Here is a 24,227-nt window from a genome sequence, read left to right as displayed (position 1 = left end):
TGGTTTCCTCCCACCACCAAAAGACTTGCAGGTTGATAGGTAAATTGGCCATTATAAATTGCCCCTAGTATAGGTAGGTGGTAGGGGAATATGGGGACAGGTGGGGATGTGGTAGGAATATGGGATTAGTGTAGGATTAGTATAAATGGGTGGTTGATGGTCGGCACAGACTCGGTGGGCCGAAGGGCCTGTTTCAGTGCTGTATCTCTAAATAAAAATAAATAAAATTAAAAAAAAAAAGTGGTCAAGGTCAGTGAATGTATTATCAAATGCCGTACCCTTACAAATGAACCACCAGCTTCACACACTGCTCCATTGACCACCGCCCCTTCACTGACCTAACAACAGTTTCAATCAAGCACGACTGATACCTTACATTCATAGCTTCACGTCACCCTCACACACTTCACACTGCTGTAAGCCTCACACACACATCTTACAGCTTGCACACACCACCAGCTATTCAACTATGATAGGCACATCACCCAAACACATCTCATCACACTCACTGGCATACTTCCCTCTCTTGCAGGACAAGGTGGAACACAATTGGAGGCTGCAGAACCTAAACGGCAGGGGACAGGCACGGCTGCATGTCCTCACCTCCATGGAGGAGGCGGTGCTGGCCCTCATTGGAGCAGCCATGACTGAGACCATGGCCAGTGTCAGGGCTGAAACCATAAAAGGTCTTCCTACTGAATCCACCTTCTCACATCCCACTTCGTGCTTATCCTACAATGTCTTCTGATTTACAAGCTGCAGATAGTGCAATCATGGACCTCATGCTTTGCCTCCCCCTTTCCTCACCGCAGCCTACACTTGCGCCTTTTTTTCAAGTATCCACAAACTGCCACCTGGCCAGGTAGGATTGTGGGAGTGTGAAGTCCAAGAGGAGAAGGAAACTGATGGTGTAAAAACACTGTCACCCGATCTCACGCTTGCAGCCACGAGCTCAGATAATGGTTCTGTGCATTCTTTGGAGGGTAGCACGGGATGAGTCATCCTGGCTGGGGGAAAGAGTAGTGCTGGTTCCCTGGAGGTCGAAGTTGCACTTGAGTTCTGCCTCAGAGGGTTCAGATGAGGACTTCGATGGTTGGCATACAGAAAAAGGCTGATGGGTGTGCCCAATTAAATGTTTGGTGCATTGGCAGACTGTTCATCAAACTTGCCTGGAGTCTTTGAATGGCATCCGACTATTCGACTCTGGAACACTTCACCGAACTGGGAATGTATCCCACCAGGACTTACAACCCAGTTGTTTTATTATTTCCAAGAAACAGCTCTAATTTAAAACATAATTTTTTTTTACCAACCGGTTAATCGTTGGTTTTGAATGTATATGTGTGTGCATGAGGGTTAGGAGGAATAAGAAGTTATGAACTCTTCCTAAAAGTCTATTTAATACAACCGATCTCTCTTTTGAGTAGAAATTCACATAAGCCCATTTTTAGACTGAAAATTTGCCAAGTGTCGGCAGCACAGTCCTAAGGTGGGACAAGACTGGAAAATTGGTCAGAGGTCCTCAATGTAATTAAATAGGCAGCTGCCAGTGTTAGTCTCACTGTTGAAGGCAGCTCATCTAATTGAGGCCATCAATTGCAATAATAATAAATAATATCTGACAGAAGTTCTGAAGAAGGGTCACTGACCTGAAACGTTAACTCTGCTTCTCTCTCCACAGATGCTGCCAGACCTGCTGAGTGTTTCCAGAATATCTTGTTTTTATTTCAGATTTCCAGCATCTGCAGTATTTTGCTTTTAATTTACATCAATTGCAATGTGATACTCCTGCCAGTATTTAAAGGCAGCGTACACTGCTTAAAGGAGAAGTGTGTTTTGGTTGCAGGCAACCTGAAGGCACATTAGGATATGCCAGGAGAAGCAAATGCTTCAAGGGTCCCTATTTTTTCCAATACTGCAATGGAGATCCTGGTGGAGGACGTTTGCAGGAGGAGACACAGTAAGAGGAAGGAAGATAACCTGCCAAGTGGGTCGGCAGCAGCAGGCACAGTATCACCCCACAGACAAGGCCGCAATGTAGGAACAAGTTTAATTATCTGACCAGAGTTGCTAAGTCACTTCTCTCCCACCAATGGGAACAGTTTCTTCCAATCTACTCATGACCCCTCATGATTTTGAACACCTCTATTAAATCTCCTCTCAACCTTCTGTTCTTGAAGAACAACCCCAGCTTCTCCAATCTATCCATATAACTGAAGTCCCTCACCCTGAAACCTTTCTCATAAATCTTTTCTGCTCCCGCTCTGAAGACTTCATATCCTTTTAAAGTGCAGTGCCCAGAATTGTACACAATACTCCAGATCAGGCTGAACCAGTGTTTTGTACAGATTCATCATAACTGCCTTGCTTTTGTATTCTATACCACTATTTAGAAAGCTTAGGGTCCCATATACCTTTTGAACCACTTTCTCAACCTGCCCAGCCTCTTTCATGCACATATACTGCAAAGGTCCCTTTTGTCCCTGAACCCTCTTTAGCTTTTATTGCCACTCCTCATTCCTCTACCAAAATGCATCACTTCACACTTATTTTTAGATTTCATTAGATTTCATTAGTCATCTGTCTGCCCATTCTACCAGCCCATTTGTATCTTCTTGAAGTCTATAATTATCCTCCTCACAGTTTACTGTCAAGTTTTGTGTCATCTGCAAATTTTGAAACTGTGCCCTGTACACTGAAGTCTAAGTCATTAATGTAGAACAAGAAAAGCATTGGTCCTGGTACCGACCTCTCAGGAGGTTGTATACCTTTGTTCACTACAACTCTCTGTTTCCTGTCACTCAGCCAACTTTGTATCAATGCTGCCACTGTCCCTTTTATTCCATGGGCTTCAGTGTTGCTGACAACCCCGTTATGTGGCATGTTATCAACTGCCTTTTGGAAGCCCATATACATCACATCAACTGCATTACCCTCGTCAACCCTCTGTTACCTCATCAAAAAACTCAAGTAAATTAGTTAAACAACAATTTGCCTTCAACAAATCTGTGCCGGCTTTCCTTAATTAATTCACACTTGTCCAAGTGACTGTTAATTTTTTCCCAGATTATTATTCCTAAAAATGTTCCCACCACTGCGGTTAAACTGACTGGCCTGTAGTTGCTGGATTTATCCTTACACATTTTCTGAACAAGGATTTAACATTTGCAATTCTCCAGTCCTCTGGCACCACCCCTGTATCTAAGGCAGATTGGAAGATTATGGCCAGCTCCTCCGTCATCTCCTCCCTTACTTCCCTCCACATTCTCAGATGCATCCCATCCAGTCGTGGTAACTTATTAACTTTAAGTACAGCCAGCCTTTCTAATACCTCCTCTTTATCAATTTTTAGCCCATCTAATGTCTAAACAACCTTCTCTTTCACTATCATTTTGGTAATATATTCTTCCTTGGAAAAGACAGATGCATAGTGCTCATTTAGCACCTCAGCCATGCCCTCTGCCTCCATAGGTTTCCTTTTTGGTGGTCCCTTATTGGCCCCAGCCCTCCTCTTACTACCCATTTACTATATATACACCTATAGAAGACTTTTGGATTCCCTTTATGTTAGTTGCCAGTCTCTTCTCATACTCTCTCTTTGCCCCTCTTATTTCCCTTTTCACTTCCACTCTGAACATGCTATATTCAACTTGTATTATCAACCTGACAAGTAATAAGCTCTCTTTTCTGCTTAATCTTACTCTCTATCTCTTTCGTCATCCAGGGAACTCTGGCTTTGGTTGCCCTACATTTCCCCCTTGACCTCAAATGTACTCGTACCCCCATCTCCTCTTTAAAGGCAGCCCCTTGTTTGATGACAGTTTTGCCAGCGAATCTTTGATTTCAATTTACCTGGAACAGATCCGTTCTCAACCCACTGAAATTGGCCCTCCTCCAATTAAGTATTTTTTACTCTAGATTGCTCCTTGACCTTTCCCATAGCTAATCTAAACCTTATGAATCAAATGTGCAGCTGCAACCAGTAGTCAGCAGTCCAACTACTCTGTACTCTGAACTACTCCTATAATTCAATACAGTTAGAACAAATGGCTTCAAAATTCCCTAGTAGCCAAAAATGACTTTCCAGTGATTTACCTTTATAAAGGTGCTTCAGTCAGCTTCCTGAGTGTTGACACCACATTTTTCTGGGCCAGTATAAGAAAGTGCAAATGAAAAGCTCCCAGGCATCAATTTTGTAATTGGGTCCTAATTACTGCTATTAACATATATTAATGAGGCTAACATTCATTTCAGGCAGCTGCCAGTGGCGCCTAATGATGCCTTTACAAATATGGTAGTTGCCACTTTCTGTACCACTTCAGGCATGGGATGTCCGACTGCAAAATTTATAAGTTGAATGCTGACTTCGCAACCTAAAAATCAGCAGGATGATAAAGAATTTCTACCTCTTTGTGTAAAGAAACATTTCCTAATATCAGTACTAAATTTACCTTTCATGAGCTTAAAGCTATGTCCTCTTGTCCTACTGTAACTATTTAACTTAAAGTAATACTCCAGGTTTATTTTTTCCATTCCATAACTATCTTACAATCTTCTCTAGGAACACTCTTCCGGCATTTCCATTCCAGGTTGAAAAGCCAAGTTTCTCCAGTCTGTATTCATAACTCTGATCTTTTATACTAGCTTTGCGCCTCCTTTCTCCAGCACTTGAATGTCACCCTTGTTTCTTGGCAACCAAAACTGTATATAGGCTCAGTCTGATTCGAGCTCTGTGCATTTAATCACAGCTGCCTTGACCTGTATTCTACTGCTTTTGCAATGTAGTTCAACATTCTGTTGACTGTTGGTTATTGCTGTGCAATAGTTGGACATGCTGAGTGTTGAGTCGATATCATTAGCTCTTTTTCAGCTTCAACATTAGCTATTTAAACATTCATTGAGTATATGTGTTGCTTATTCAGATGTGCAGTACTTCACATTTGTCTGTGTTAAGTCTCATCTGCAATTGTTCTGCTCACTTACACATTCTATCCAATTCATTCAGTAAGTCTCCACTGCCCATCCCAATTTGATATCATCTAAACATTTGAACACTTATCACTGAGTTTCTGAATCCAGGTCATTTATGTAAATTAGAAACAGTCGAGGTCCCAGCACTGGTACCCCATTGAATACTTGCCTCTATTGGGCAATTCTCATTATTTTCTACCCCACTGTTAAGTTCTTGCCAATTCCCAGGATTTACGCTGAAGCCATAACACATTGATTTTACTTAATAGCTATTTGTGTATAATTTTAAACAACAATGTTACATCCTCTAGTTGTTTTCTGGTTCCCAGATGTTGGAAATAATCACACTTTAAACTTGGAAAGGCTGGAGTCTTTGTTTATTCATGCAGCAAGCATGCTGCCTGGTGTCGGACTGCTTGAGACTGGTTTCCTGTCACATGACTCTTCAGTGCAACCATGAACGTGGACCCACTGGAACACATACATGTAATAATTAGTTCCTAGCTACTTAGTTCCTAGCACTTTACAGATAGTATAACAATATATAACATCCTTCTTTCTTTAAAACATAATGCCCCTATATCAATATAACTGTCCCAGTTATTAACTTTTCTTTAAACTAAAGAAGATTATCAACTGACTTTTGGAAATAATTTGAACCCCTTTTTAGAGTCTTTTATAACCTGTATTCTTTTCTAAAAATATTATTCACGGTGTCGCTTGGGTGGTAAGATGTTGCACCTCCATCTTGTAGATTTGGCATTTGTTGCTCTCAGTGGTGAGTTAGCACACTGCACAGGCAATGTTGTATCACTTGCTGATGATGTTAATGTTGTCTCGCTGGATAGTGATGTTTCCTGTGTGAGGAACATAGGAGCAGGAGTAGACTATTCAACCCATTGAGCCTGCTCTGCCATTCAATATGATCATGGCTGATCATCCATTTCAATGCCTTTTTCCTACACTATTCCCCTATCCCTTTATGTCATTGATACTTAAAAATCTGTCAATCTCTACTTTAAACATACTCAATGATTGAGCTTCCACAGCCCTCTGGGGTAGAGAATTCCAAAGATTCACAACCCTCTGAGTAAAGAAATTTCACTTCTCCCTTATTTTGAAATTGTGTCCCTGGTTCTAGACTCCCCAACCAGGGGAACCATCTTAGCTGCACTGACCCTGTCTTTTCCTTTATGTATTTTGTAGATTTCAATGAGCTCACCTCTCATTCTTCGAAACTCTAGAGAAGACAGGCCCAGTTTCCCCAATCTCTCTTCATAGAACAGTCCTGCCATCCTGGGAACAAGTCTGGTGAACCTTTGTTGCACTCCCTCTATGGCAATAATATCCTTCCTAAGGTAAGGGAACCAAACTGCACACAGTATTCCAGGTGCAGTCTAGGTTCTATACAATTGAAGCAAGACTTCACTACTCCTGTACTCAAATCCTCTTGCGATAAATGCTAACATACCATTAGCCTTCTTAATTGCTTGCTGCACCTGCATGTTAGCTTTCAGTGACTTATTGATGAGGACATCCATGTCTCTTTGTACATCTACACTTTCTAATCTCTTAGCATTTAAGAAATACTCTTGCACATTTGTTCCTCCTACCACATTTTTCCACATTATATTCCTTCTGCCATGTTCTTGCCCACTCATTAAGGTCTGTCCAAATCCTCTTGAAGTCGCTTTGCATCTTCCTAACAACACACATCCCCACCTAGTTTCGTGTCATCTGCGAGCTTGGAAATATTACATTTGGTCCCCATATCCAAATCATTGATATACATTGTGTTGTTGATGGTCTTTTCAGTTGTTCTGGCTCGGATGTAGGTCAAACATGGATTCTGTTCCTTCTCATTTGGTTACTGGTTTTGGTCTCAATGATATATGACCTTGGAGTCTCAGCTTCACCAACAACTTTTGCTGGGCTCCAGGTTTTCAAGGTTGGATCCTGTACATGTATAGTTTGTCCTTACTACAGCTCAGGTGGGGACTTAGCATACTTGTTGAAGTGTTGCTCTTCTCTTACCTGTGTTTCGGTGAGTTGTTGTCTCACTTCCTCCTGGTCACCCGAAGGATGTATTTTGCTTGACAGAGTAGTATTATATTTTCTTCCATGCAACAGCTCTGCCGCTGATTTAATGTCAGCCTTGAGAGGTGTGGATCGGAGTGACAATAAAACCAGGTTTGGGTCTTCCTTCGTCTCTTGGCCGTGTCTTTCTATAAATCAGTGTCCCCGTGGGTAGTGTGGTGATGAGGTGATGGTGTTGAACCCATACTGGTCAGCGAATTCCTTAAATTCCCTGGATGTAAATTGGGTGCCATTGTCACATATTAACCTTTCAGTAATCCCTTGCTCAGCAAACAGAACTCGTACTGCTGAGATTATTGTTGTGGCTCTCAAGTCTTTCACCTTCCGGATAAAAGGGAACTTTGAGCAGTAGTCTGTGACTAAGAGATACCATTCTTAATTATGTGTGAATAAAATGGTTCCTACAGTATGCCATGGTCTAGGTGGTACTTCAGTACCTATCATCTCCTCTTTTCACTCTGTGTTTCGTACTTCTAGCAGACATTGCATGTGGACACCATATTTTCGAGATCTTTGTATATGCTTAACCAGTACACAGCTGATTTGGCTCTGAGCTTACACTTCTCCATTCCCATATGGCCTTCATGTATCTTTTGGAGAAGTTCTTCCTGCATTGTTTTGCGTATGATTATTCTGGATGCGGCCAGCAGAACATCATCTTCTAGTGAGATGTCATCTCTGATAGACCAGTACTGCCATATTGTTGGCTATGTGTGCTGTATCTTATCAGGCCATCCCTGGATCACTTGCTGAGATAGCATCTGTAACTCCTCATCTTTGCCAGTCTCATCTCTAATTTGACTAAGTTTTGGTAGTGTTACATTCACTAGGTGATGAATCTTTATGCCTAGATCTTCTATCTCATGTTTCTCCTGTGGTGACAACTGAGATAAGATATCTGTCAGCACCATTTCTCTTCTTGGCTTGTAGTTCAGAGAGAAATCGTAACTCTGAGGCCTCAAGAGTAACCTCTGCAGTCTTGCTGATGCTTTACATAGATTTTTCTTGTAGATCTGCTCCAGTGGACGATGATCATCCTCCACTATGAACTTTCTCCCATAGAGATATGTGTGGAACTTCTCACATCCAAACACGACTGCCAAAAGCTCTCTCTTTATGTTGGCATATCTTGTCTCAGCTGATGTTACAGCTTTGGATGCAAATGCTATTGGCTTTCCCGCTTGTACCAGGGCTGCTTCCAGGCCTTTTGTGGATGCATCTACTTGAAGAGTAACAGGTTTCATTCTGTCGTTGTACGGCAGACTTGTCTCCTTGCATACTACCTTTTTGAGTTTGTTGAAACTCTTGTCATGTGATGCTGACCACTGGTGCTGTACATCTTCTTTCATCAGATCCTGCAGGTTTGCTGTGTGTTCTGACATGTGCGGAATGAAGCAGCTCAGGTATTGGATCAAGCCAAGGAAACTTCTCAACTCTCTCTTATCTCTTGGGGCTTCCATCCTAGAGATGGCTGAGATTATTTCAGGACTCAGCTTGACTCCGTCAGGTATGTACACCATTCCGAAGAACTGGAATTCCCTCACTTTCACAATGCATGTACCTCTGTTTAGCTTAATCCCAGCTTTTCTGGTTCTCTTGATGACTTCATGTAGATGGCTGTCATGATCTTTTCCATCTACACCATATAATCTGGATATCATCAACTATGCTGACTGCACCTTTGCATCCCCTGTATCTCTCATCTACTTTCTGTTGGAACGCATCCTGGCTCACTTTGAGGCCAAAGGGTAGACGCAAGAATCTGTACCGTCCAAAGGGTGTGTTGAATGTTGTCAACAGTGAAGATTCTGCGTCTCACTTCACATTCCAGTAACCATTTCTGGCATCAAGCTTGCGGAAAACTTTTGCCCCTGCAAGTGCTGGTGCGATTTCTTCCAGTGTTGGAATAGGGTAGTGATCCCTCTTTATTTCTTTGCTAAGATATTTAGGATCTAGGCAAATTTGGCTTCTTTCTCACACAATAGAATTTGCCCAATCTGTTGGCTTTGTGACTCTGGTGATCATTACCATTTTCCTCTAAATTTTCAGGAAAGATCTGCTGGTATAGTCTGAGCGGGATGATGTTACTCTGCGCTCCAGTATCAATCTTCACCTTCTGGTTTATCGTTGTGGGCTTATTTCTCAGCCTCTTCTTGGTCTGAATGGTTGTGTGAATTTCTTTTCTCTGGGAACTATCACATCCAGACATTTCATGCAATTGTATGGTTCCTATGTCTATCATGTTTTCAAACCCACCATCATCTTTCAGGGTATGGATGTTTTGGTTTCTTTCACTATTCCTTCTCCCTGTTACTCTGGCTCTGGTGACTCGTCTACCACCTTCTTGCCTTGTTCTGCACATCTTTTCTCAGTGATTGGTCATTCCGCAAGCTCTGCAGATTGATCCATATGTGGGACATTTCCTTCTGTCTGTGAATTCATTTGGTCGTCCGCATCTCCTGCATGTCTTCCTCTCTGTTGGTGTACATTCTTTTGTCGTTGTTTCACTGCATCAACCCTGCTGCTTTTCTCTTGGCTTAACTGAAGGCTAGCCATTTGGGTAGTGAGTGCCTTCATCTGTCTGCCCGTGGCTTCATGTGCTCTGGCAGTGTCTACAGCCTGCAACATTGTGAGCTTGTCTTGTCCGATTAGAGCTTTCTGTATTTCAGGAATGTGCAGAACCCCAAATGAGCTGATCTATCAGTCTTTCATCTCTGTCCTTAAATTTACATTTTCTGGCTGCATTTTTCAATCTTTTTACAAAATTGTCAATAGGCTCAACTAGTTCCTATCTGAGGCCTTGAAATTCATACTGGTGTATCCGATGATTTGATTTTGGTTGGAGATGGGTGCTGAATCTTTCAAAAATATTGTCTGGGTTTCTGCTGTCCTCTTCATTTAGGTCCAGCTGTTAAATAAATATAATCCTTTACCTCCTGCCCACAGAAGGATATAACTAACCCTCTCCTCTTCACTAGTGCCTTTTAGGAAACTACCAAATGTCAATCTACACTTTTGTTTAAACTTCTTAAATGCCTCTATGACACCATCAGCTTTCCAATTCATTATGTGCTGTAGCTATGCATTTATTCCGGTCCCGGCTGACATTTTGTTTTTTGTTTTTGCAAGAGTCACTCAGTTTTTCTTTCTCTCTCTCTGCCGCTAATTTGGGTCAATTTTTCCCAATCTAATTCTTTCAACATGTTTTAGGTTTACTCACAGACACTTGCTGCCACCATATTATGTCTTCTAGTTGTTTTCTGGTTCCCAGATGTTGGAAATAATCACATTTTAAACTTGGAAAGGCTGGAGTCTTTGTTTATTCATGCAGCTAGCATGCTGCCTGGTGTATCACTGCTTGAGACTGGTTTCCTGTTACATGTCACATGCCTCTCCAGTGCAACCGTGAATGTAGCCCCACTTGACTGCTTACACATAACAACTAGTTGCTAGCTAATTAGTTCCTAGCACTTTACAGATAGTATAACAATATATGATAAAAAACATCCAAGGATTTGTTCCCTGGAGCTTTGCTAGTCTCCAAGAGGAAATACTTATCAGGAAAGGCTGAACAGACTAGGGCTCTTGTCTCTAGAGAAGAGAAGGCTGAGGGGGTGATTGCATAGAGGTCTTTAAAGTTATGAAGGAATTTGATCGGGCAGATTAGAGATGTTTCCACTTGTGGAAAACTAAGGCTTTAAATCTAAGATACTCACCAATAAATCTAACAGGAAGTTCAAGAGATACTTCTTTACCTGAAGAGTGGTAGGAATGTGGAACGTGCTACGGCAAGGAGTATCATAGTTGCATTTCAAGGGGAAGCTGGATAAGCACATAAGGGAGAAAGGAATGGGAGGATATGCTGATGGAGTTAGATGAAGAGGGGTGGGAGGAGGCTCGTGTGGAGTATGGACTGAATGGCTTATTTCTGTGCTATTAATTCTGTAATTTAATTTTATGTAATATCTTTTCATCTCTGAGATCCGGGGTTGTGTTCAGCCTAATAGGATGGAAGTCGTTTATTTCTGATGACTGCAAGGATCCAAAGTCAAATATAATTTCAGCAGTTTGGTGCAGTTAAAGAAGCTTCTTTAAAGCACAAAATTTAAGCTAAATACCAGAGAGGCCAAAAGGAAGGCTAGTATGGGAATTTGATGCAACACACTGGCTCACTAGTTAAGGCATTTTATTGGAGAAGAGTCAATGGAACTTTTCTCTGAATGTAATCCATGCAATACCTGGCCTGGGAATTTTCAATTTTGACAATGGTGCGAAAGCAGAAAAATGTTCCACTTACCATTGTCAAACCTAACATCATGATGAGCTCAAAAATATCGACAATATATAAGTAAATAGTTATTTATGGAGACTGAAATCATGCTGTACGAAATCAGAAACAAATACATAATAGGCTTGTATGAAACTCCTCTGTCCATAATTTGAACAAAGGCATAAAATCATTGAAAATTAACATTGTAGAAATTGGATGGCGCCTATTCAGAGCACAATTCTAGTGTTACTCACACTGCATGCGCCTAATGTGTAATTAGTGGCAGGAGCAGAGAAAATTGGGTTGCTGGGCTCATTTGTTGATAACCAGAGAGCTGTCGCCACCAGTCACGGCCCCAGAGACAGCTTGTGACACACTTGCTCCTCCCTGCTTCACAATAAGATAAATAATACAAAAATTAGAACTCATTTTTTTCAGTGGCATCCTCCGTTGGTTGTTTTAAGGACAATTGGTTTGGCTGGAAAATGTGTGAGAATACTGACTGCAGCAAGCATAGAATAATAAAAGAATCATAAATGATGCAACACAGAAGAAAGTCATGCAACCTATCATGCCTAGGCCAGTGCTTTGAAAGTGCTGTCCAATTAAGTCCATTACTCTGCTCTACTCTACAAATTTTTCCACTTCAAGTATATATTCAAATATTTATTTTGGAAGTTATTATTCAATTTGTCCTTTCAGACAGTGGATTCCAGATCACAACCAATCGCTGTGTAAATTTGTTTTTCCCCCTTGCTGCCTCTGTTTTTTGCCGATCACCTTAAATCTGTGTCCTTTGGTTACTGGCCCTTCAATCAGCGGAATCAGTTTCTCCTTATTTACTCCTTCAAAATCTTGATCAATTCTCCCCTTAAACTTCTCTGTTCTAAGGAGGAAGAAACCCAGTTACTCGCGTCTCTCCAGGTAACTGAAATCTTTCATCCCTAGTACCATTCTAGTAAATCAACCTCTCTAAGGCCTTGACAGACTTCCTAAAGTGTGGGACCCAGAATTGCAGAACATACTCTGACTGGGAGATAATCACTATTTTATAAAGGTTTAGCATAACTACCTTGCTTTTGTACTCTTTTCCCATATTTATAAAGCCAAGGATTCTGTATGCCTTTTTCATAGCCTTCTCAACTTGTCCTGGACCTTCAAAGACTTTCATATCTTCATTGCTGCTCCTCATTTAGAATTGCACCATTTAGTTTATATTGCCTCTCCTTGTTCTTCATACCAAAATGAATCACTTCATACTTCTCTGCGTAAAATTTTATCTACCATGTGTCTGCCCATTTCACATATTTCAACCACATTGAAACCTAGTAGCTTCATAAACTGCTGTAATTTGTTAGGACTTATGGCTTGTGTTCGCCAATGCAAATAGATGCCGCTTCTTGTTTCAAGCAGTAGCTCTTATTTTCACTGCATGGAATTGTCATGACATGACTAATACAAATGACTTGTTAAACCAAGGTAGCCAAATAACCACATCAGTTATGATGAATGCAGAATGATACTATAGCATTACAGAATGCTAGCTTTTGGGGGATAATTAATTTTTTAAGCAAAGTTTTAAGTTCTTAAAATATCAAATAAAAACAGCTGAGAGAGTGGCTATGAAAATCCATGATGATGTAACGTTCACAGAAGGAAAACTCTTCTCTCTCCCAGTCACTCCTTAGCCACATGTTTATTCGCTTGGGACAAATTATGAAGTCACCGTGAACTACTGCATAATGGAAGTATTGTAGCTACTCCCTGGATAACAGGCATTAAAATGCAGGATCATATTTCTGTGGTCAGAAACCACCTGCATATTTAAGCAGAGGTATCCCTTCTGGAGATGTCTGCTTCCAGGTCGATATGCAGAGTCCAAATGGCCACATGGATTCTTTATATAACATTGGATACTTCAAAGGTTTGCCAGGTGCTATGGGACCCTCTCCACTTGGTAGCTTCTTTCTACTGAGGAAAGGATAAAGGTGTTTCCCTGACAAATATGGAGTCAGTCACTTACTTTACACAGGAAACAAATTGCAGACTGGCTCATTTGGCAGATTTCCCTCTGCAGTTATCGGAAAGGATCCTGTTGCATAAAAGATTAAATGCTGTAATCACCTTCACAGCTGTGGGAAGGCATATCCTAGTCCCTAATACTGTCTATAAATTAGCCTGTAGCAAAGCTCGGCCATTGCCTCCATGGTGTAGAAGACGCACCAAAGAGCAATCTTCTCTGACTCAGCAAGTGAGCAGTGCCGTGGTGTGTAAATGCAGATCCTGAGGTATTGACAGGAGCTAGGTGTTAGACCTAATGACGCTAGGGACCATTTTCTGATTTTGATCTTCCAGCAGGAAGCATACCTGGAGCAGCACATTTTTGGAAATAAATCAGGAGATAACATACCGCATTCATTTGGATTTCTGGTGTCTGCTACTGGCTGGTGAGACTCTCCACTAGCAATGCAATGTCAGAAAATTACTCCTGTTGTGTACTCATGAATTGGTTACCCTTATCCAATTCATGCAATATTATGGAACAAAAGTGATTTCCATCCTCCCAACTTTGTTAGCTACAGTTTGTACATCAGCAGTAATTGCCAAGGCTACAGCAAAGTGACAGTCTCAACAGCAGAAGTCTTACTCTTTCATTCGCACAGAATAGCACAAAATAAAACTGGGTGCAAAGCAAAGTGGTGAAGTGAGGTTGGGGGTTTGATTATCTGATTCAGGCCCATTGGTAGCGAGGCACTGCATTACTGGTTAAGCCTTTAAAAATCAAGGTTTTGGACTATTCGGACCATGTAATCTCCTGAGGTTGTGTTCCACATGAAAAATAAAGATCCTAGTGGTAATCAGGAAGAAATCTAAAATTGTTATCCACCATCACATCTCCGTCCTTCATCCCGGCCTGCTGTTATCCAGATAGCATCCCACCCCACCCTAGCTCATGTTGTATCCTGTGAGTATTTGTGTCATCTCATACTATGACTATGCTGCTTGTAAAAAGCTACAAAATGGAAATAAGAAAAGAAACTTGCAAGGGATATAAAGATCTCAAGGGCAACTAGAGATCGGCAACAAATGCTGGCTTTGCCAGTGACGCCCAATTCTCATGAAAGAATAAAAAAAAGTTTACAATTTTATTAGAAATAGAGGGTGGTTAAGAACACTGTGAGCCACTTAAAAACTGATTATGGTGATACTATAAATGAAAATAAGGAAATGGTGAACATGTTAAACAACTACTTTGTGCCAGTGTTTACAGAAAAGGAAGAGGATTGCATGCCAGAAACTAATATTGAATCAGGAACAGGTACTCATCAAAATTAATGTAAGCAAATTAATAGTAATGAAGAAAACAATGACACTAATGGGTAACATATCCGCAGGACAAGATGGTTTTTCATCCAAGAGTTTTAGAGCAAGTAGGTGAAAACATTGCAGATGCCCTCACTATGATCTTCCAAAGTGCTCTTGATTCAAAAACTGTTCCACTGGATTGGAAAATTGCACATATTATTCTGCTATTTAAGAACAATGAGAGAAGGAAACCAAGGAATTATAGACAGTTAGCTTAATATCTTGTTGGGAAACTACTATAATTAAGGATAGAGTGACCGAACACATTGAAATTTTCAGCCAGAGAGAGCCAGTATGGATTTGTTAAGGCTAGCTCATGCCTGATGTACCTGACTGCATTTTTGAAGAGACTAAAGTAGTAGACAGTGAATGTCTAAGGATGTTATTCATATGGACTTCAAGAAGGCATTTGATAAAGTCTCTCATAAGAATGTACACTGGGTGGGGAACTTCAATGTACATCACCAAGAGTGGTTCAATAGCACCACAACTGATTGAGCTGGCTAAGTCCTGAAGGACATATCTATAGATTGGGTCTGCAGCAGATGGTGAGAGAAACAAGAGGGAAAAGCCAACTTGACCTCGTCCTCACCAATCTATCTGTTGTAGATGTATCTGTCCATGACAGTACTGGTAAAGCTATCACTGCACAGTCTTTGTGGAGACAAAGTGCCATCTTCACACTGAGAACACCCCCCATTGTATTGTGTGGCACCCCCACTGTGCTGAATGGGATAGATTTAGAACAGATCTAGCAGCTCAAAACTGGGTATCCATTAAGAGCTGTGGACTGTAATCAGTTGCAGAATTGTATTCAATCTGTAACCTCATGGTCTAGCATATCCCTCACTCTATCATTGCCGCCAAGCCAGGGGACTAACCTTGGTTCAATGAGGAGTGTAGGACAGCATGCCAGGAGCACCACCAGGTATATCTAAACATGAGTTACCAACCTGGTGAAGCTATATAAATACTGTGGCTACAAAAGCAGCTCAGAGGTTGGACTGAACACATGCCAAACAGCAGACGCAGCATGCTATAGTCAGAGCTAAGCAATCCCTCAACCAACAGATCCAATCAAATCTCTGCAGTCCTGTACATCCAGTCATGAATGGTGGTGGACAATTAAACAACTAATGGGAGGAGGAGGCTCCACGAACAACCCCATCAACAATGGTGGAACCCATCATGTCAGTGCAAAAGACAAGGCTAAAGCATTTGCAACCATCTTTAGCCAGAAGTGTCGAGTCGATGATCCATCTTGGCCTCCTGCTGAGGACCTCACAATCACAGATGTCAGTCTTCAGCCAATTCGATTAATTCCACATGACATCAAAAAATGGCTGAGCACATTGGATACAGCAAAGGCTATGTGCCCTGACCACTTCCTGGATGTATTGCTGAAGATTCCAGAAATAGCTGCACCCCTACCAAAGCTGTTCCAGTACAGCTACAACACTGGCATCAACCGACAATGTGGAAAATTTCCCAGGTATGTCCTGTCTACAAAAAGCAAGACAAATTCAGTTATTTACCACCCCATCAGTCTACTCTCAATTATCAGCAAAGTGATGGAAGGTGTCAACAGTGCTATCAAGAAGAACTTACTCACCAATAACCTGCTCACCAATGCTCAGTTTGGGCCACTCAGGCGGCTCCAGACCACATTACAGCCTTGGTCCAAACATGGACAACAGAGCTGAATTCCAGAGGTGAGGTGAGAATGACTCCCCTTGACATTAAGGCAGCATTTGACTGAATGTGGCATCAAGGAACCCAAGTAAAATTGAAGTCAATGGGAATCAAGGCTCCACTGGCTGGAGTCATGCCTAGCACAATGGAAGATGGTTGTAGTTGTTGGCAGCCAATCATTTCAGCCCCAGGACATTGCTGCAGGAGTACCTCAGGGTAGTATCTTAGGCCAAACCATCTTCAACTGCATCATCAATGACCTTCCCTCTATCATAAGGTGAGAAGTGGGGATGTTCGCTGATGATTGCACAGTGTTCAATTCTAATGGCGACTCCTCAGATACTAAAGTAGTCCGTGTCTGCATGCAACAAGACATGAAAATCATTAAGCCTTGGCTGAACATGTGTCTAGCAAGATTTGCGCCATGCAAGTACCAGGCAATGACCATCTCCAACAAGAGAGAATCTGATCATCTCCCCTGGAGATTCAACAGTATTCCCAACGCTGAATTCCCCACCATCAACATTCTGGAGCTTACCATTGACCAGAAACTTAAATGGAAAAGCCACATAAATAATGTGTCTACAAAAGCAGCTCAGAGGTTGGGAATTCTATGGTGAGTAACTCATCTCCTGACTCCGCAAAGCCTACCCACCATCTACAAGGCACAAGTCGGAAGTATGATGGACATTTCCCCACTTTCCTGGATGAGTGCATCTCCAAAAATATTCAAGTAGCTCAACACCATCCAGGACAAAGCAGCCCACTTGATCAGCAGCCCATCTACCACATTAAACATTTACGCCCTCTACACCGGCACACAGTAGCTGCAGTGTGTACAATGTACAAGATGTATTGCTGCAACTCGCCAAGGCTCCTTCGACAACACTTTCCAAACCTGCGACCTCTATCACCTCTAGAGGAACAAGGCCAGCAGATACATGGGAACACCACTATCTGCAAGTTCCGCTTCAAATCACATACCATCATAACTTGGAACTATATTGCAGTTCCTTCACTGTTGCTGGGTGAAAATTCTGGAACTTCCTTCCTAACAGCACTGTATGTGTACCCACACCACAAAAACTGCAGAGGTTCAAGAAGGCAGCTCACCACCACTTTCACAAGGACAATTACAGCGTTGCCAGTTCTGTCCACATCCCATGAACAAATGAAAAAAGAGACTGTTAGCTAAATTTGAAGATCAAGGAATTGATGGCAAATTGTTGATCTGATCAATAAATTGGCTGAGTGACAGGAGACAGGAAGTAGGGATAATGCACAGGTACTCTAATAGGTAGGATGTGACTAACGTCCTGCAAGGATCTTTCTTGGGGCCTCAACTACTCATGGTGTTTACTAACAACTCAAAATAATACTAGACTTCAAGGGTTAATTTATGAGGAAAGATTCTATAAACTAGGATTATGTTGCCCCTGAAATTTAGAAGGTTAAGGGGTGATTTGATCGAAGTTTTCAAGATATTAAGGGGAACAGATACGGTTGATAGAGAGAAACTATTTCGGCTGGTTGAGGAGTCTAGGACTGAGGGGCAAATTCTAAAGATTAGAGCCAGGCCTTTCAAGAGTGAAGTTAGAAAACACTTCTTATGCAAAGGGCAGTAGAAGCTTGGCACTCTCTTCCACAAACAGCAGTTGATGCTGGATCAATTGTTAATTTTAAATCTGAGATTGATAGATTGTTATTGACCAAATGTATTAAGGGAATGGGACAAAGATGAGTACATAGAGTTAGGTAGTAGATCAGCATGAAAGACGTAACACACTCACGGGGCTAAATGGCCGATTCCTGTTCCTATGTTTCTAACCACAAAACACCATGTCCAAACAATAAATTACCCAATTCCATTTTTAGCATTTAGCTGCCATAAGGGAGATATCTCATTGCTGTCCATGGAACTGTTCTGTTCACAAATTAGCTGCCACATTTCTTACATGCTAACAGTGACGGTAATGCACTTTGGGCCATCTAGAGGCTTTGAAAGGCACTAAATAAATGGATGGTCATTCTTTCTATAGATTCAGAATCAGACAGTGGGCAAGAAATAATATTTGAATTGTAGTGTCTTATTTTGGCCAGCAGAGCAGTAAAACCTAAATGAAAAAAAGGCACCACTTATGAGCCGACATGAAGGTCCTTGAGGCAAGACTGACATTCCATTTGACTGTTAAAATATGGCTTTGTGACTTCCATGCAAATCTTGGGGCTAAATTCTTCCAGCCTACGGCGTATGTAGCAGCAGCCTTTGCTCCTGATCCTGGCAGAGTATATTGAGTTGGACGAAAATCATTTTAATATTTCCAGTAGGAACCCAGGCCCCTCGGGGCACAGCTAAGGTGGTTAGGTCATTCCAACAGAAAACGGACAACTCCAGGAGGAGGGTAACAGGGCATCCCACCCCACAGAAACATTTGGCAGAACTACATGTAATAAAAAAAGGACAAATATTTCTTGCGGAAGTCCAGCCACTACCCAGAACTAGGGCTTGGACACCCAAATGGGCCCCATCTCCATCCCAGAAATAGCAAGTAAGCCATTGGCTGCTGCTGGGTGGGAACTAGGAGAGTCGCCTGGCATGAGGTTCTGCTGCAAAAAAGCCCTGCGGAAATGGATTTAAAAAGCCAGGACCCAGTGTATCCAGGTCTAAGCCTAATTTTGTTTTATTCGTTCATGGGATGTGGGCATGGCCAGCATTTATAGCCCATTCTTAATTGCCCTTGAGAAGTTGGTGGTAAGCCACCTTCTTGAACTGCTACAGTCCACGTGCTGTAGGTACACCAAAAGTGCTGTTAGGTACAGAGTTCCTGGTTTTTGACCCAGTAGCAGTGAAGAAACGGTGATATAGTTCCAAGTCAGAATGGCGTGTGACTTGAAGGGGAACTTGCAGGTGGTGGTGTTCCTATCCACCTGCTGCCCTTGTTCTTCTAGGTGGTAGAGGTCACGGGTTTGGAAGGTGCTGTTGAAGGAGCCTTGGCGAGTTGCTACAGTGCATCTTGTAGATGGTCCACACCGCAGTCATGGTGTACCTGTAGAGGTGGGATTGAATGTTTAAGGTGGTAAATGGGGTGCTGATCAAGCAGGCTGTTTTGTCCTGGATGGTGTCAAGCCTCTTGAGTGTTGTTGGAGTTGCACTCATCCAGACAAGTGGATCATCATATTCCTGGCTCTTCACTGCAGGGTGGCAGTGTGCTGGTATAGATTTTTGGCACCTTTAAGTCTGCTTCACCTGAAATATTCTGCTTGACCCACCAACTCTTATGACATACTTGCAATTACCTCCCCGGCAATGGGAAGGATGGAGAGCAATTGCAAAGTTCTCACATACAACTGAAAAGCTGTTTGAGCAAAATAATTTGGGTGAGACATACTTAAAGGGACACTTTTTAAAAAAGTATTCAGAAAGCCTTTCCATTTGATTTGAGGAGGGATTTTTTTCTTTCTTGACCGATTTCCCAGCTATGTAATTGTAAATGTTTCTACATGCTATTTATATGGTAGTTGAAGTTTTGAAGTACCTGTGCAAAATATGTTTATACACAATGGATGGGCAATGCAAAAATCAACTGTGAATCTGGAGTAAGATGCCATGACTATTTCATTTAAGTCTAACAGGATTTAGTTCCAATAGTAATAGAAGTTAATAAAGTTAGATCTGTCTCCTGTACTAACTGGGCACTCGGATGCCATATTTTTTGTGTTAATGTCAATATAGCAGAGCTAACCATTTTCCGATTCCTAAAACTCCTTCTGAAACAGGTTAAGCAAATGTTAATACATCAACCCTGTGTTGTCTTTACTTTTACTTGCTAAGCACTTGTTAAGCAGCAATTAATGGGAAATGGGCAAACTTTGGATTTGATTTGATTTACATGTGGCTTTCATTCCAGACAACTGAAGCTAGTGACGGTGCAGAATTGAGCTGGCAGAGTTTGAGGTGTGAGCACAGCTGATGATTATTGGTGCACAAGCCAGAAGCATTGCTGCCTCTTCAAATTTAGCAACACACAGGCCCTGAATGGCCTCCCAGCCCATGCCACCCTTTTAGTGGACAAGGGGATTCACTGGCTGTGTGTGCTGCCATCAATCCTCTCTCGGGGATATCAGTTGGAGGCTATTTTATTCTGCAAAGATAAAAATAGTATCTGCTATATGAATTGTAATTTTACAGAGGTAAAGGAAGGTTGCACAATGATGTATATATATTGCTAGGCGACACAGAATAAAATGTCAAATACTTTGCTCACAGCAGTTAGAAAAGCAGAGAACTATTTTAAGATTTCCAGTTCTATACATGCATAAGGATGTGTGAACAATCAGCTGCCACTTTGCATGTCTGACTGTTGTAGTACTTCTAACATATTTTATATCCCCTCTTTTTGGGGATGAATTTTAATTAGCATCACTCTTTTGAGAAATTAGTCAGATATGTTGTTACGACCGACCACTCCAGTCAAAGCCCCCAATCAAAATATACGATTTTGATTGTGGTGGGAGAAACGCACTGTTAATTCAATCCCATCCCTCCACAGATTGCCTAACATATCATTTTACACTTTCCAAATTAAAGAAAGACCCAACCAAATTGTACTGTCTATTAATCCCTGAATGAGGCTAACCAAACTAGGTGTCTTTAAATCAACAAATTAACTGTTTAATTAGAAAAACTAAATTCTTAAACACTATGAAGATATAAACAACATTTAAAATAGAAAGAATTAGAGTCCTTGCAGATTTATGCTCCTGCTGGATGTGGAACAGTTGAAGGTTGCTTGAAGTCCTCACAGCCGTCCAATGGGGATAATTGATTCTTCAACAGTAGAACAGCCCATAGTCTAATCTAGAAGTTGAAATTGTTGCTCCTTCTTCAGTGATGAATTTCTACAATTAATAACTTGCAAACACTTTTTAATGAATCAATTTGGCTTTAGAATTTTTGAAGGATGAAAGATTATCGCAGTCTAACTTCCCTTTCTTCAGTTTAAATTATCAGAGATCTCTGTTTTGGCTTGACTTTTTTAGAATTTTGAGAGAAAATAATAAATAAACGGATTAAATTCTTTTCCTTCTGTTTAAATGGTCTGACAGCCATCCTTTCAGGTGCTAACATGCAGCTTTATGTCTGTTGCCTTAGTTAGAATAGTCTGTTTTTCCACTATAAGCTAGTTCAAAATTAAATTGTAACAAATGTATCTCTCGATGCTCCGTCTGAGTGGCTATATCCAAGGCAACCATTTTGTACCCTTTGAAGCTGGTTGGTTCCCTCTCTGTATGGTTTTGTCCAATGGCAACCAAAACACACCTTCTCGGTAACTCCTGAGGCTTGCTTGTTCTTAAAGCAGTACTAATCCTTTGCTGTCTTAAAAACACACCACATATTTCCTGGAGAGAGAAAAAAAAAAGACAGGATCATGACAATGTCAACTACAACCAGTTTGGCTATCCATATATAATAGTGCAAGATAATGAATACGCCATGTAGTTATAGCGTGTCAGTTTTGGCTCAGTGGTAGCACTCTTGCCACTCCAGAGACATGAGTATGTAAGTCAGACTGATACATCAGAGTAGTACTGAGAGAAGCTTTCAGTCAGAGATGCCTTCTTTTAGATGAGAAGTTAAAATGAGTCTACCCTCTCAGGTGTATGTAAAAGATCCTGTGGGCATTATTTGAAGAAGAGCAAAAGTGTTCTCCCAGTGTCCTGCCCAATATTTATCCCTCAGCCAAGATCACTGACACAGATTATCTGGTTATGTATCACACTGTTTGTGAGGCCTTGCTGTGTTTAAATTGGTTGCCACATTTCTCTGACAACAGCGACTACACTTTAAAAGTGCTTCATTGTCTATAAAGCGCTTTGGGATATCCTGAGGTAATAAAGTTGATATACAAATCTTTACCTTTAAGATAACTAAAATTTTCTTCATTGCTTGCCTTAGTAGTTTTCTTCACATTGTATACTGCTTCCATGCATCCTTCCAGGTCTGACAGATACAACTTGCTCTTCAGCTTGTCTTTGCCTCTTATGCCAGCTGGTTGCTCATGCAGTTCCCTTGAGTATGATACAGGGCATTTAGCTTTTCCCATCACGCATCTTCAATCCCCTGAAGGGCCCTCGACAATGCAGCAGGCCTTTCTAGGCCTTGCACTCACTCTGCTTCACAGCTGAACTGGTGCAGTGCCAATTATGAAGGAATACAGGGGACTCAGTAACATTAATGCAGGTACAAATAAAAGGAAAAAGAAAAAGATGGCAACATTGGAAATCTAAAGCCGAAACAGAAGATTCTGAAAATAAATAACAGGTCCATCAACATCTATAAAAATTGTTTCATGGATGTACACTTCCATGAACTACGCAAGAAATGATTGGTAAGCCCCTTTGTAAGATGAACAAAAAGAAAAAGGAATGAGCAGGAAAAAAGACGATTTACTTGAATCACTTAGAAATTAATAAGTTTAATGACGTGCTAAGATCTGATTGGCTTCTCAGTAGCATGTTAGTTATAACACACCTAACTTTCCCTCAATAGAATGCCCTGCGTGAAATTGTGCATTTCTGAGAACAAGTTAAATCCTGTAATTGACAGAACCCATTCAAACAGCTTTTAAAACAATCCTTTCTTATTGTAAACTGCTAAAACTGGAAAGTTATCCTCATATCATTTTAAAGACCTGTATGTGTGTGTTAAATGGTTCAGTCTAATCAGCTGTCACAAGACATAAAGGAAAATCAATAAGTGACTGCACGAAAGAAACTCAGAGTTGGTGGAAGAGGTGATCAAAGGAAGACTGTAATTCGTATAGACATTCCATAAAATTCCGATCTTCATCAGTTCTAGAAAAAAAAATTCTTCCGGTTTTTCAAAAACATCTATGCAGTGTTTCTGAAGTTACACAGAAATATCTGCAATTTGCTTTATCCTGTTCAATGCATGAGGGCTTTAATTTCATTTTTAGTGCACAGGCCAATATTTATCCCTCAATCAACATCAGTAAAACAGATTATCTGGTCATTATCACATTGTTGTTCATTTGCCGTGCGCAAATTGGCTGCTGTGTTTCCTGTGCGACAACAGTGATGACACTTCAAAAGAAGTACTTCAATGCTGTAAAGTGTTTTGGATGTCCTGAAAGGCATCCTGTGAATGCAAGTCTTTCTTTAAGCTGTCAGTGCAGAAAGGATTTTTGCCTTAACAGTCATGAACCCTGTTATGGTCAGGTGGTAAGGGTATGGGTGATTCCCATTGTTCACTTCCCAACTGACTGCAATCGTGTTTTGTTTAAAATGATGAATTAGCCTCTGAGTGTTTTACTTGCCAAATAAACAGACAGTGGCAGGTTTTCTTGTAGGTTTAAAACAGAAGATTGACTATTTATTGAACGATATTCATTCCCAAAATGGTCGCAACCTCACCCACACATGCATTCACACACACACACACACACACACATAGACACGTAAGAATAGATAGATAGAGAGGAAAAGTATGAGTGGTTTGAAGTGAGGTAGGTGTTCAGGGTTCCCAGTAAACCTGTTGACTCTTCTTGGAGGACAATTTCTTTTAAAGTTGCAGGTCTGGGTGTTTGTAGTTTCTGGTGGTTAAGACTTTAGACTGGAGACGGTGATCACTTTCAGTTCTCTGCTGCACAATGTTGAAGTGTAAAATTCGCAGCAGGTCTCCTTCCTTGTTTTGTGCTGGACTTCTTTTCACAGCCCTAGGCTGGACTGCTTTTCTGTGATGTTCTTGTGGATCTCTCTCCCTCTCTCTCCAGAGAGCTATCTTTTAAGGTAAAAATCTCTCACATTAGCC

The sequence above is a fragment of the Heterodontus francisci genome, chromosome 9, assembly GCF_036365525.1.
Source record: "Heterodontus francisci isolate sHetFra1 chromosome 9, sHetFra1.hap1, whole genome shotgun sequence".
In the NCBI taxonomy this organism is placed as follows: domain Eukaryota; kingdom Metazoa; phylum Chordata; class Chondrichthyes; order Heterodontiformes; family Heterodontidae; genus Heterodontus; species Heterodontus francisci.
This window is presented reverse-complemented; position numbering follows the sequence as displayed.